The 12914-nt window shown below is 38.2% G+C and overlaps 1 long non-coding RNA gene across 1 annotated transcript; it reads left to right on the forward strand.

Annotated features, from left to right (window-relative positions):
- The first annotated feature begins 302 nt into the window (after positions 1-302).
- Positions 303-12384, forward strand: LOC113943546. Its single transcript, XR_003526380.1, has 3 exons — positions 303-389; positions 10142-10222; positions 12306-12384. It is a non-coding gene; the product is annotated as an uncharacterized LOC113943546 (long non-coding RNA).
- Positions 12385-12914: the final 530 nt, after the last annotated feature.

Here is a 12914-nt window from a genome sequence, read left to right on the forward strand (position 1 = left end):
ATAATTTCAAATCACAAACATTTCCTTGGCTCATTACTATTGTCATTGCCTTTCACTAGACCTTCAAATATTTTCAACAAGAGCCAGAAAAAAGCAAATTTTGATATTTCCTGTGTTACTGGGCATAAATCCACAGTCCCTAATACTTCTTCTCCCTAACAGCACAATTTTGTCTTTGCCTCTCCCTCACCTGACAGACAATTTCCCAGAAAAGAGAATCCAGGACCCCGGATTTCTCAGGAGTCTGAATTTTCCTCTGTGAAGTCACATCTTTGAAGGCAGTGGCCTTTCTTACCGACTATGGTGACCAGCAAGGAGTACTTCCCAGTGTGAGGCATGAGTGTGCTGCAGACAAGGCAAAGAGTCTTACAGGGGACTGGGGCACCAAGGTGCACTCTAGTTCATTTAGGAAGTTAAGTCTAGCTTGGATTACCCCAATGCCATGGGCAGGAGATGAACACCATTCAAACTCTTTTCCAGTCTGTGCTCTATTTCCCCTGTCAAGGAAGTGACACGGTTCAACCCAGTGTACCTCAATGGCACAAATGTACAAAGAGTACGTGGTATACATTGGCACTTCAGTTCAAATGAGGAACTTCAATTCAAAAGTGAGCCTTGGAGTACATGAAGATGACTGCAGCATCTTTTTGGATGTGCTTTCCAGGACAGTTGGAACATACTCTGCTCCAGCACTAGTGGTCTTCAGTCTATGGAACTAGATCGGTACTAGTCTAAAGTAAATCCCCTCCAAACCACACTTACTGTGGGTGTGGGGTTCTCAGTACCAACTGATTGTCTCTGAAGACCTGCTTCCATTTCACTGCAGTATTTGCCAGTGTAGCCAAAGCCACAATGATTATTTAGAGAACTAGGACCTTGGCATGAATTATGGCGAAATGGCCCGCCAATGTATGTGTTCCCATACTTTGAAATCATATAGCAAAGAAATCTTCTCTTTTTGTTGATTCCTTTTGTCTTCAGGTAGGATGAAAATTCCCTTCAAATGGCAAGAATAAGAATCACTTCACAGCTTATAGAATACTCTCAGGAGAATACTATTTGATTATGTGTCTGGTCTTATCTTGTTAGAGGCTACCAGGGCAGCTGTTCTACCTGACTATTGTGAGCACTTACAGTTCCAGTCAGATCAGGAGGACAAAGACATGTGAAAAAGAAAAATAATGGGGCAGGCAAATGTGGTCTGTACTTTTTCCAGTTTCAAAAAGATTCAGTTGATACTTGGCTCAGCCTTTGTTGAAAGTTGAAAGTGGCCTTTCAGTACACCCTATCCTGACTAGTCCTCCTTAGAATATAAGAAGTTTTTTAATCTGCAAAGCACAAGAGATAAAAAGGTCTCATCATAAGACTGGTTTGTCTGAAAATTGAAAAATGTTTTCTCCAGAATGCTAATTTAAATTGTTGGTAGCAGAATCCCATAGCAAATCTAAAAGAAAAGGTGATATAATGCTGTCCAGAACATTAACACTCTCCAATATATTATGTCACTTACTGAACTTCCATAATTGTTATTAATTGACCTCTAGACCTCTCAATTGTAACAAAAGCTTCAGATATTTAGAGATTGCTTTTTGGTATATTAGATTGTATTTTGCTGCCTTTTATAGAGGGCATATATTCTCTGAAGTTGCACTAAATATGTCCCTTACTTTTGCATCTCCATCTTTCTTCTTAAGGTTCCTTTTCCATCTTCCAGTTATTGGTTACTATACAGCACTTTAAGAAACAAATGTTTAATTCCTATATTGAATACATTACCATCAGCAGTAACTCCTGTGCTTACTAGAGAAATAAGCAGAGATCTGGATGAGCTTCAAATTAGGTTAATTGTTATTGTTCTGCTGTGCCTTTTGCAACCGGTCATACCTGTCTCGTACTGGCCGTTTTAGCCACCAACGTGCTTGCAACAAACGTGGTGAGAGCCCTTCCCAGATCTTTGTTCGTGAAGCCCAGCCATGATGATGATGATATTCACTACATAATCAAATAGAACTGACCTACAATATAGCTTGGTGTAAACCCAGCAGTCAGGTCAATAGATTTATTTGGAATGGTAGGAATACGTCAAAATACTTCATGTAAAACCAGCATTGCTTCCAGGTTTAATTATTGAGAGAAAAAGGAAAAAAACCCTATCTTCCTAAGTAGTCTGCTATGAAGGTCCTCACTAGATTGTGCAAAGAATATGCAGTTAATTGCCAAAAATCATTTGTTGATGACATCAAACTTTTCAACATTTAGCAACACTGAGATAGCATGGAGGTTAAAGAATACAGGCATATTCCACTGTGCCATAACGCAGAGGTCTGCCAATATTTTAAAAATGTACTTTGTGGTATGTTTTCAAAACTACTTCATTGCATCATCAATATGAAAGTGCTTTGATTTCTTTTTTAAACATAGAAGAGAAACAAAAAAGAATATTTTTCTCTCTCAAACAATACCAGAAAGTAGGACTAGAGGACCCTTAGTCTTAGATCTGTTGCTCCTAGACAAACTATTTTTTCTGCAGTTGTTTTAATCACCAACTTGGATATTCTAACATTTGCATATAATGAAAATTCATCATTCTAGCATGAAAAAAAATGTTGCTGTGCGGAGATAATTCTGGTGAATAACATAGAAATCAACTATTTTGTAAAGTGGAAGAATTATGGTTTATCATGTGCTCTCAGGAAGTCCATTACCAGTTATGATTATCAATATCAATTCACCCTTTTGATTGGAGACTGATGAAACAGCTGCTTTGGTTTGTATCATTGATAATTATTATTCTTAAGAATGATCCTTCTATGTAGTAATTCAACCATTTTCTTGAAAGTATCTCCTAAAATAATACCACTGACAAGACTGGCGATACTCATGTTATCTTCTGCTTCAGCTGTGTTGCAAATGATACTCTGTATGTCAGAGTCTTTGATTTCCCTAATAGCTGTTGAAAGTATTGCATGTTTTTGTGAAGCTTCACCTCAGTTGCCACACTGTATTAACCATGAAAAACAGATTCTTTATTTAGTCTTGAAAAAAATCATTATAATTTAATCTGATTTAATAAAATGTAATTTAATTCTCTAATCTATTTTGTTTCATATCTCATTTACTTGAAAATATTTCTACTAAACTACTAATCCTTGTATGCCGTTTCATACTCATTAGCTCCTAGCAAAACACTGTCCACCCAGAGGCTCACCTTTCGTTTTTAGGAAGTGTCTCAAAGGTTGCTGTATGTTAATAGCTGTCAGTCTCAGTGTGCCACAGGCTTATGGCAGGTGTTGAGTAGAAGCTACCATTCATGCAGAATTTTGCAGTGTCCCGTAGCTGAGGAATTTCCACCATCTATGTTCCACAGCTCTTTATCATAGCGTGTAGTTTTGGGCCCCATGGTATAAAAGAGACAAGCTATTAGACAGCATCCAAAGGAGGGCAACGAGGATGGTGAAGGGACTGGCTGCCAAGTTTTCCTGGCAAATGCTGTGAGAGACAGTATCAAAGGCTTTGTTGAAGTACAGGTAGATGACATCCACAGCCTTTTCCTCATCCACTAGGTGGATCATCTGGTCATAAAAAGAAATAAGGTTGGTTAAGCGGGACTTGTCTTTTGTAAACTCATACTGGCTGGGCCTGATACCCTGGCTGTCATGTACATGCCATGTGATCGCACTCAAGATGATCTGTTCCATAACCTTCCCTGGCACCAAGACCAGACTGACAGACCTGTAGTTCCCTATATCCTCCTTCTGACCCTTCTTGTAGATTGGCATCACCCTGGCTAACCTCTAGTTGTCTGGGACCTCTCTGTTTAGCCAGGACTGACAAAAAATGTCAGAGAGTGGCCTGGCAAGCTTTTCCACCAGTGCCCTCAGTACCCTCAGGTAAATCCCATCCAGCCCCATAGACTTGTGGATGTCTGGGTGGCACACCAGGTCACTAACTACTTCCTCCTGGATTTCAGGGAGTCTATTCTTCTCTTTTTCCCTGTTACCAGCCTAGGGAGCTGGTTTCCCTCAGCATAACTGGTCTTTCTGTTAAAGACTGAGGCAAAGAAGGCATTAAGTAACTCAGTCTGTCCTCATCCTTGGTAACAATGTTCCACCCTACATCCAATAGAGGATAGAGATTTTCCTTGGCCCTCCTTTTGTTGTTAATGTATTTATAAAAACACTTTTTATTATCTTTCACAGCAGTAGCCAGATTGAGTTCTAGCTGAGCTTTTGCCTTTCTAATTTTCTTTCTACACGACCTAACAACATCCTTGTACTCTTCCTGAGTTGCTTGCCCCCTCTTCTGAAGGTCATAAACTCTATTTCTTTTTTCCTGAATTCAAATGAAAGCTCTCTGTTCAGACAGGCCAGTTTTATTCCCCAGCAGTTTATCTTTTGGCACATGGGAATGGCCTTCTCCTGTGCCTTTAAGATTTCCTTCTGAAAGTATGTTCAGCCTTCCTGGACCCGTTTGTTGTTAAGGACTGTTTCCAAAGGGACTCTCTGAATCAGTGTCCTGAACAGGCCCTCCAGTGACTGCCCTCTGGAAGTCCAAGGCAGAGGTTTTGTTGACCTGCTCCCTTACTTCACCAAGAATTGAGAAGTCTATCATTTTGTGGTCATTCTGCCCAAGACAGCCTCTGACCACCACATCTCCCACCAGCCCTTCTCTGTAAACAGCAGGTCTAGCAGGGCATCTCCCCTGGTAAGCTTGTTTACTAGTTGTGTCAGGAAGTTACCTTCCACACACTCCAGGAACCTCCTAGGCTGCCTCCTCTCCTCTATGTTGACTTTCCAGAAGACATCCAGCAAGTTGAAGTCTCCCACAAGAGCACAGGCTAGGCACCATGAAACATCAGCCAGCAGCTCATAGAATACTTCACCTGCCTCTTCATCCTGCCTGGGTGGTTTATAATGGACTCCCACCAGGACATCTGCCTTGTTGGCTATCCCTTGAGTCTTTCCCATAAACACTCAAGTCTGTCATCACCACAATTCTGCCCTAGAAAATTAAGACACTCCCTAACATATAGGGTAACCCACTGCCTCTCCTTCCCTTCCTGTCCCTTATGAAGAGGATGTAGCCATGCATTGCAGCACTCCACCATGTTTCCAGCATGGCAACTACCTCCTATCTTTCCTGCTGCCAGTGGTTTCCAGCTCCTCCTGTTTGTTACCCATATTGTGTTCATTGGTGCAGACACACTTCAGCCGCATGTTGATCAGATGTGTTTTCCTGTTCCTAAGCTTCTAGTCATAGATCAATATGCCCAACTAACTGTACCTATCACTTCTCTGAAGGTGAGTAGGCTTTTCCCACTTTCATCATACGCATGCCTGTGGCTACTTTTCCTCTTCTCTGGAAGCAACTCAAAAAATCACCTTAATAGCTACAAGTACAACCATAGTAACAGACAGCGTGTTACCCTTTGAATGTTTTTCACCATATCAAATAGACAAACTAAACCAAAATATTAAACCTTTTCTGTGACATCTTAGGTCTATGTGACAAAGTTGTTTCCAAGTTGAGTCAGAAGGCTTTCTGTCCTCACCATAAAGTGCCTGTTTAGTTCTTTGTTTTCACTGGACTGGGTGCTTCTTTACCCATAGCAAGATGTCTTTCCTCTTTCTTATCAGAAACAAATATCTGTAGACAGACAGTAGATCACAGCCTCTCTACAGCAGAGATAGGTGTGCACAAGCTAAGTAGAGTAGTTATGTTTCCTTCTGCTGTTTCCAGTTTTAGTCCTTTATTCTTGGCTACAGAGGAATTTATAGCCCTCATCCCTCTAAAGAATTGTGACTTTCCAATAGTTTCTAGTCTTATTTTAAATTTCACATTCCTGCTTTTGAGGGGGAGCCCCAATTGTTGCTTACACTTGCAAGCCTGGAATCTTACGTTGCATGTAAAATCTCCATCCTTATCCCCATATAGCTCTACCACCTAGGATAGCAGAAACACATCTGTTCTGTCAATTTTTGTCTTTTCTGAGAGAAAAAAAAAAAACTGGGATCGTGTATTAGTGTGAAATAGCTGGAGAAAGCATACAAGCTTTCAAGTACATGATGTCTTCACCAAGTCTGAAAAAATTCTGAAAATTCCAAGCAAAGCAGAGATCAAGTGCAGTTGCTTTGGATTTACCGTAGTTGTGTTTGTCAAATAGACAAGTTGAAAGCAAAGAGCACTTAGCACTTGTTCAACAAAGAACTACATGAGGTATGAGATGAGGTAGATTGGCTTAATGATCCATTTGCAATGTGGTCCTAAATCATAATTTTACATTTAAGTAGCTCACTGAGTATTTGGTTTCTTGACTAAGAATTGATGGTTGGTACCTGAAAGTCTAAAGAAGGGTTGATGTTTCTGATCAGATTTCTCAGAGTACCAGGGAGTGTACCACATTGTCCAACACTACTTTTCCATCAAATGCTATAAGTCTTAGTGCCTTTTAATGCCTTTAAATCTGTCAATGAATCTTTTTCAACTCCTTACCAAATTTATTCAAATACTCTTTTCTAAAATCAGCTCAAACTCTTCTACACTGAAGATCTTCCACCAATACAGCTCTTAGAAGTTTGTTTCCCAGTTCTCCCTCTTCTCTGCAACAAGTTTTACTCCTTCCCAGAATTCTTCCTTGTAACTGGTATGTTTTATTTTTTAAAGTCTTTTTTCTAATGGAATCAGTCCACAGTTTTCAGTAAGAAACTCCAAATCACTTTTCAAATATGTAACTGTCAAAATGTCTGATCTTGAATGGGAAAGGACTTGATAATAGGCATATTGGATTGCCCTCATTCTGTGTTACTAACCTGCTTAAGGTGGTGTAAATACCTCTGCTAAACATAAATGGATTTTAAACAATTGTTAAGTTTATGACCAGAATTCAATCACTTTTATAATAGCAATAAGCTGAAATCAATGAGTTAGGAATAGCATCCCAGAACTACCTACCAATGAATTTTGCATATGCAATGCACTCGAACAGAATTACTCCACGGTGAATCCTACACAGCTTTTGACAATGTGCAAAGTGCACTAAGGATTTGAGTTCAACTGTTCAAAACTGCTCTTAGCTCTAAAAGCTACTAACTCATACTGACAAGTTAAAAACATTCTATAAACTTTTTAAAATAGCTACTCCATTTCTAGTGACCAAAATTCCTTCTCTGGTAAACCACTTTCAGTAACAGTGATACTGGCATAACTAATAGGTATTAACAGCAAGTTGTTACCAAAATATATCAGTATACAAATAGATGTTCTTGTAGAGCATTCTTTTTTTGTGGCATGAACCCTTGAATTACCCTTGAATGGGACTGTATGCTTGACTGGATTGTACTAATATAACGTTAGTTACTTTATTGGGAAAGAACAGTTCCAAGGCATTTGAAGGAAAACAGGGGTCTCCAAAAATTCAAGCACATGATTCAGAATGGGCTTTGAAAGTGCAAGAGCAGGATGGCATCAGAAGCCTTAAGGCCATAGACCAGGGTAGTACTGGATACAGTGGTGACAAAGACAGCAAAAGTCAAGTATCCATCACATGGAGAATACACTATATATACTAAAAGCCGATGCTAACGTGGAATTTGCAAACCATTGAAGAAAGAGCAAATAAGTTTGTTAGTAAACATATAAAAATAATACCAAGTGAAACCAGAAATGAGAAGGAAGAAGTCCTACTATAACCACCATTTTCCTGTCAGTGAAGCACCTGAGATGCTGGATCCATGGTACAACTCTGCTCCCCTATTATATTCTGCTTAAGGAACAGTAACACTATTTATCTACTGACCCAGAATAATAAAGATGAGTGTAAAAGAAACAGGGATAGATACTAGGAAATCTGTGTTCAATAATTGTATTATAAATGAAAATTTGCTGTGATTAGGTAATTTCAAGTGTATGAGCTAGCATCCTTGTAACTAAATTAGTAATACAATTTTGATTAAATTTCTAATACCTTAATTGGACTAACAATAAATTCCTGAGTTTGTATAAGGTGTGTTTCTTTAGCCCACATGCACTGCACAGTGCATTTGCTTTGACGTCTTACCCTTGATTGTAATTTGGATGTACTGCTCTTTAAAGTTATCAGGCATCATTTATTCTTTTGCCTCTTAACACATACATCTAATGTATTGATAGACAAATTAATAGGATAGCTTTTCTTTTAATGAAAAGCTGTGCATATACGAGGGCCTAGTGAGTAGGTGTGTTTCGTCACCTTTGATGCTGCAACAATCAAAACGAGAACAGTAGCAACTTGGTGAAAAGGCTGCCATGGCTGCCCACAAGCCCCTGATGCTCTGGAAAGAAGCAAGGATAGCAGGGCTAAGAGCACACTCCTTCATAGCAAGGGAGGTCCACAAGCCTTCACAGCATTAGCTAGCTGCAGTCACTGAGTGGTGCTTCCTAAATCACATGAGAAAGAAGCCCTTTATCATACAGAAAGAGGTTACCCGTACCTTCAGTTCACTCATGCAGACACCATTTGACCTCCTGTCCATCTCTGAAATGCCTGAATGTTCCACTTGCTGCAAATGCAGATGAACAGGTAATCTCATCTTGATGCAAGCCTGGTTGCAGTGTTTGTCTTGTCCACGCACAGTTCCTCTTCCTGTGCTCCTGTAAAGCACCTGAGATCAAACTCTTCCCTTTACATAGAAAGTCCAACTTCCTCCTGTCTTCAGAAGGCTTCTATCTAAAATCACAACATTTCTGAAACATGAGGAAATCACACCAAATAAATTTTTTTGTATCTTTGATATTTATTTGGGTATAATTATAATTTTTCACTAGTAGAGGCATTTTGGGGATAACAAGTGTTTATAAATTAGTGATAAATGTTCGTGAAATGAGGTGCTGGAATTTTGGATAAAAATCATGGCCAGTCAGACCAAGACATGGTTACTAAAGAACAACAATCAATTTGTATAATACAGCACATTTTTTTATAATGTATCTTTACATATTGCAGCCCCTTAAATCATAAACTCCTCAAAAGTCCTTTCCAGATGTCTTTTTACCTCCTTGATATGTCTGATTTCTTCACCAAAGTTTTAAGTAATCCACAGCCAAACATAAATCAATAATCTTTAAGGAGAATATCTTCAGGAAATCTCCTTTTAAAGGAGTAATACAGTAGCTTGTCATTAAATATAGCAAATTATTAATTTGTTTGTTTATTCCTTTACCTATTCTGAATTGTCTAAGCGTAATTTTTAATTCTTTTTTCCCTGTATCTACTTTGTAGACATTCTTTCCACTTCAAAATACCTGTCTTAGTCATAAAGCATAAAAGAGCTATAAAAGCTGACTTTAAGTGGTGTCCTTAAATCCCTTAGGGACCATCCAGCATTCAGCAGATTAAAGTAGTAGTTTTTCAATGACATCTAAGTGTGAAAACTCAGTAAAAAAAAACCCTGCTGGATACTATGGTAGACAAACAAGTCTTTTAAAAGACAGCTCTTGCAGAACACAAGTCACTACCTGGGTATTAATATATGTCTCAAGTCTTTCTTCATATGTTAAACGGAAGTGTCTGGGATAAAAAAAGTCTGCTTGTGCTACTTCATAATTTACACTACACAGTACCAAACTTGGCTAATGCTTTGTCATCTCCCAACTGTACCTGTTGCTGTGTGAAGGCCTTTCTAATGGAAAACAAATCATTCTCCCTTAAAATTCATTGCAAAGTTACCAGCTTTAAAAACAGCATCTGTAATATGCTGTGGTGACTGGATATTGTGCAGCAGCTCTAACATTTCAACAAAACTATTAACTGTTTACAGATAATGAGTTATAAATGTTCTTTTGCCAATAAACATAAAATGCTCATGACGATGAAAACAAAATTATAATCCAATAAAGTGGTGTAGGTAAACTTAATAGTAATAAAAATATGTAGGAAACCTGAAGAATTATATTCTGTGACACAATATCCCAATAACTATTCTTCCATGACTGCAATGCAATCAACAGGGCTTTGTCTGTGGGCAGGCTCCTAGGAGGCTTAAAGTGTTGGAGGAAAGAGCCTCATGGGTTAGCAAAAGCCTCATGAACTTCAGAATCAAACTTAAGAAGAGATACCTGAGGAAATGAGACTTTGAAGTTGACCTTTCTTAGTTATTATTTCTAGAGAAAGAAATGATGGGACTGTTTCACTCTTCCTGCTCAGGCAAAAAGAAGAAAATAGAGATGGGTTCTTTGTGCATGCAAAGTAAGTGAGAAGAATTCTTGTGAGGCAAGTTAAAGGAAAAGCAAAATAAAATTATTTTTCATACCATCGAGACTAACTGAATTGGGAAGGGAAATGCTGAAGGAAAGGAAATTGTAAAAGTCTGAGCTGTATTTTATCAAGAGCTACAATGTAATCTGCTTTAAGAGATCTGCTGAAGACCAGTCCAATGTGCAAGAATTAATATATGCTCTCACTCAACATTTCAGTAATAATTTGAGACACCATGCAAGTTGGAAGGGATAGAACATATCTTAAATAAACTTAACTTGAATATCCTTTATCAAAATATTGTGAATTTATTGAGCTGAGAAGCTCCTTTAAGGCTATTTAACCCCTGTTAAAATTTCTAGTTGTCTCCCACATTATTCCAATACTTAAACAATCACAGTTGCTTCTAAATTGAAAAATACAGCAAACTACATGCCAAAATACACCAGATAAAGTGATTGCTTATATCTGAAACATGTAGAGGGAATTTTATTCTCAAAGGCACTTCGAAGGCACCTGACTATCTTACTGACACTACAAATTTACTTGATCATTTTTATTATAGCATACTAACATGGGATTTGCTGGCAATTAATAAGGGTTTGAATCATCTCTAGGCCCTTTCTGGGCAAGTTTTGGTTTCTGTATAAAAAAAGAATCTAATTATATGGATTCTCTATTTGATTTAACTACACGTTACTTTTTATGTCTTGGTAAGTTATCCCACTGTCTCCAGAAAACTCCCTGTAATTCTCCACCACGGTCTTTTGGAATAACTTTTGTTGCTGCTATTTCATCTTACTCGAGCCCTATCTTCTGCTGCAAAAGGATGGGACACACAGACCTGTATCCTGTCCTGTGCAGTCTTAAGAAAGTTTGCAAAGGAAAAAGGAGATATAGTAAACACCCTGGATGCTCAGGCACCACAGGAGCACTGGTGGTCCCCTGCCTGTCCTTGCTGCCCTGCAGGAGCAGGGGGCTTGCTGTGCTGTTTGCACCCACCTGCAGCTCCAAAAGCCCCTAATTTATCCCCTTCTTGAGCCAATGGCTAAGCCAGCCTAAGGGAACCAGGGAGAATTTCTCAGATGATTCAGAAAAGCTAAGGAAAGGATTATGGCTTTACATATATTATAAATGCTTACGCCTTCATACCTTCAAACTATCTGCAAAGGGTATTATGTAGTTGAGGTTTGCCTGTTATTGACTTCTCTCCAGTGCATGAAGAAGTTTCTGTAAACAAAAATGTTTCTTCCTCAGAATTCTGTGCCTCAGAAATAAGAGGTGCATTGAATCTAATCTCCTCAGGTTTGAGGAGAGATAGGAGACTCAGAAATGCTCGTTAGCTCTCACACTTTATAGAAAGAAATATGATGTTATGTATTGAAGCTAAGGAAAAAATCATTTCTCTAAGCTAAGAAGGAATTCACCAGAACAAAACATATCAGGAAAGCAACCAAAATCAAAATCAAATAAAAAACAACCCCCACAACCTTAAACAAACAAACAAACCCCCAATTCCTAAACAAATGGAATTTAAACAAATCAATTTTGGAAAAGCTTGAAGCTGTAAAAAATTGGAAAATATCTGGAAAAGCCAGACACTAAGGAAAAATTTCTTTCAACTAATCTACAGAAAAATTCACTAGGATGAAATGTGTTAGGACAAAAACTAAAGCAAACAAAAAGACCTTAACCAAATGGAATTTAAACAAACTGGTTTTAGTAAAAGCTATTTCTTCTCAATTGCTCAGCAAGTTTGCTTTGAGAAAGTTCAAGTTCAATAGTTCTCTGTTCATCTGACTTTCTGGTATGAGAAAAAAAAGCACAAAACTGAAATATTTTTCTTTTGATCAAACTCTCCTTGCCTTGTACATGCATTACAAAGAGCTGAAACACAATAACAACTGCCTTTATCCTGAACAAGTCACCTTGAGAGGTACAATCTAACCCTGAATTTATTTATGGTGACTATGAAATATGACTATGAAAGGGAAATATAGTACTGAAGAATGAATATGAAATACATTTTAGTTGAAGTAGTTCATTATTACATAACCTCTCCTTTGTTATGTAGCCTCTTGTAACCTGATAGAAGACTACAAGAACAAAAGGGAGGCACTTTAAGTATAGGAAGATTTTCTAAAAGTCAACTGCAACAAGAGCTCTCTGTCAAGTATGAAGTCTAATCCACTACAGCCACCTCTTCCAAAATCTCTGTAGCATGGCTTTCAAATAAAAAGCACATCTAAGTATTAATCTTCTAGGGAAGAAAAAGGTATAGAAGAAGAGCAACTCGCAAAACAGAGACCTGTTTTTTCATTAATTTTAAAGAATCTCCTTCTTCATGCAGCCATGTGTCAGAGCGAAGCATTCCCAGGTGAGAGCTAGACCTCTGCAGCATCAGCTACACAGGGGGAGAAATTAAATCAAGGGTCCATTTATTCAGAGATTTCATGAGGATGTGAGTTGCCATAGGAAATAGCAATGACTTTTCCTAAATACATGTATACTTATTATAAATTGTTGACAAATAATACAGGTACTGATATTCACATTCTGCTGCATTGTGTGTGAGATAACTTCGAATTACTCCCTAATTATCTAAATAATGGCAACTACTTAGACTGAATTTCTGGTTTGCAAAGAGGGAAACAGTCCAAGAAATGAAAATATAATTTACAAA

This window comes from Corapipo altera, unplaced genomic scaffold (assembly GCF_003945725.1).
Source record: "Corapipo altera isolate COAL_440 unplaced genomic scaffold, ASM394572v1 22b, whole genome shotgun sequence".
Taxonomy (NCBI): Eukaryota; Metazoa; Chordata; class Aves; order Passeriformes; family Pipridae; genus Corapipo; species Corapipo altera.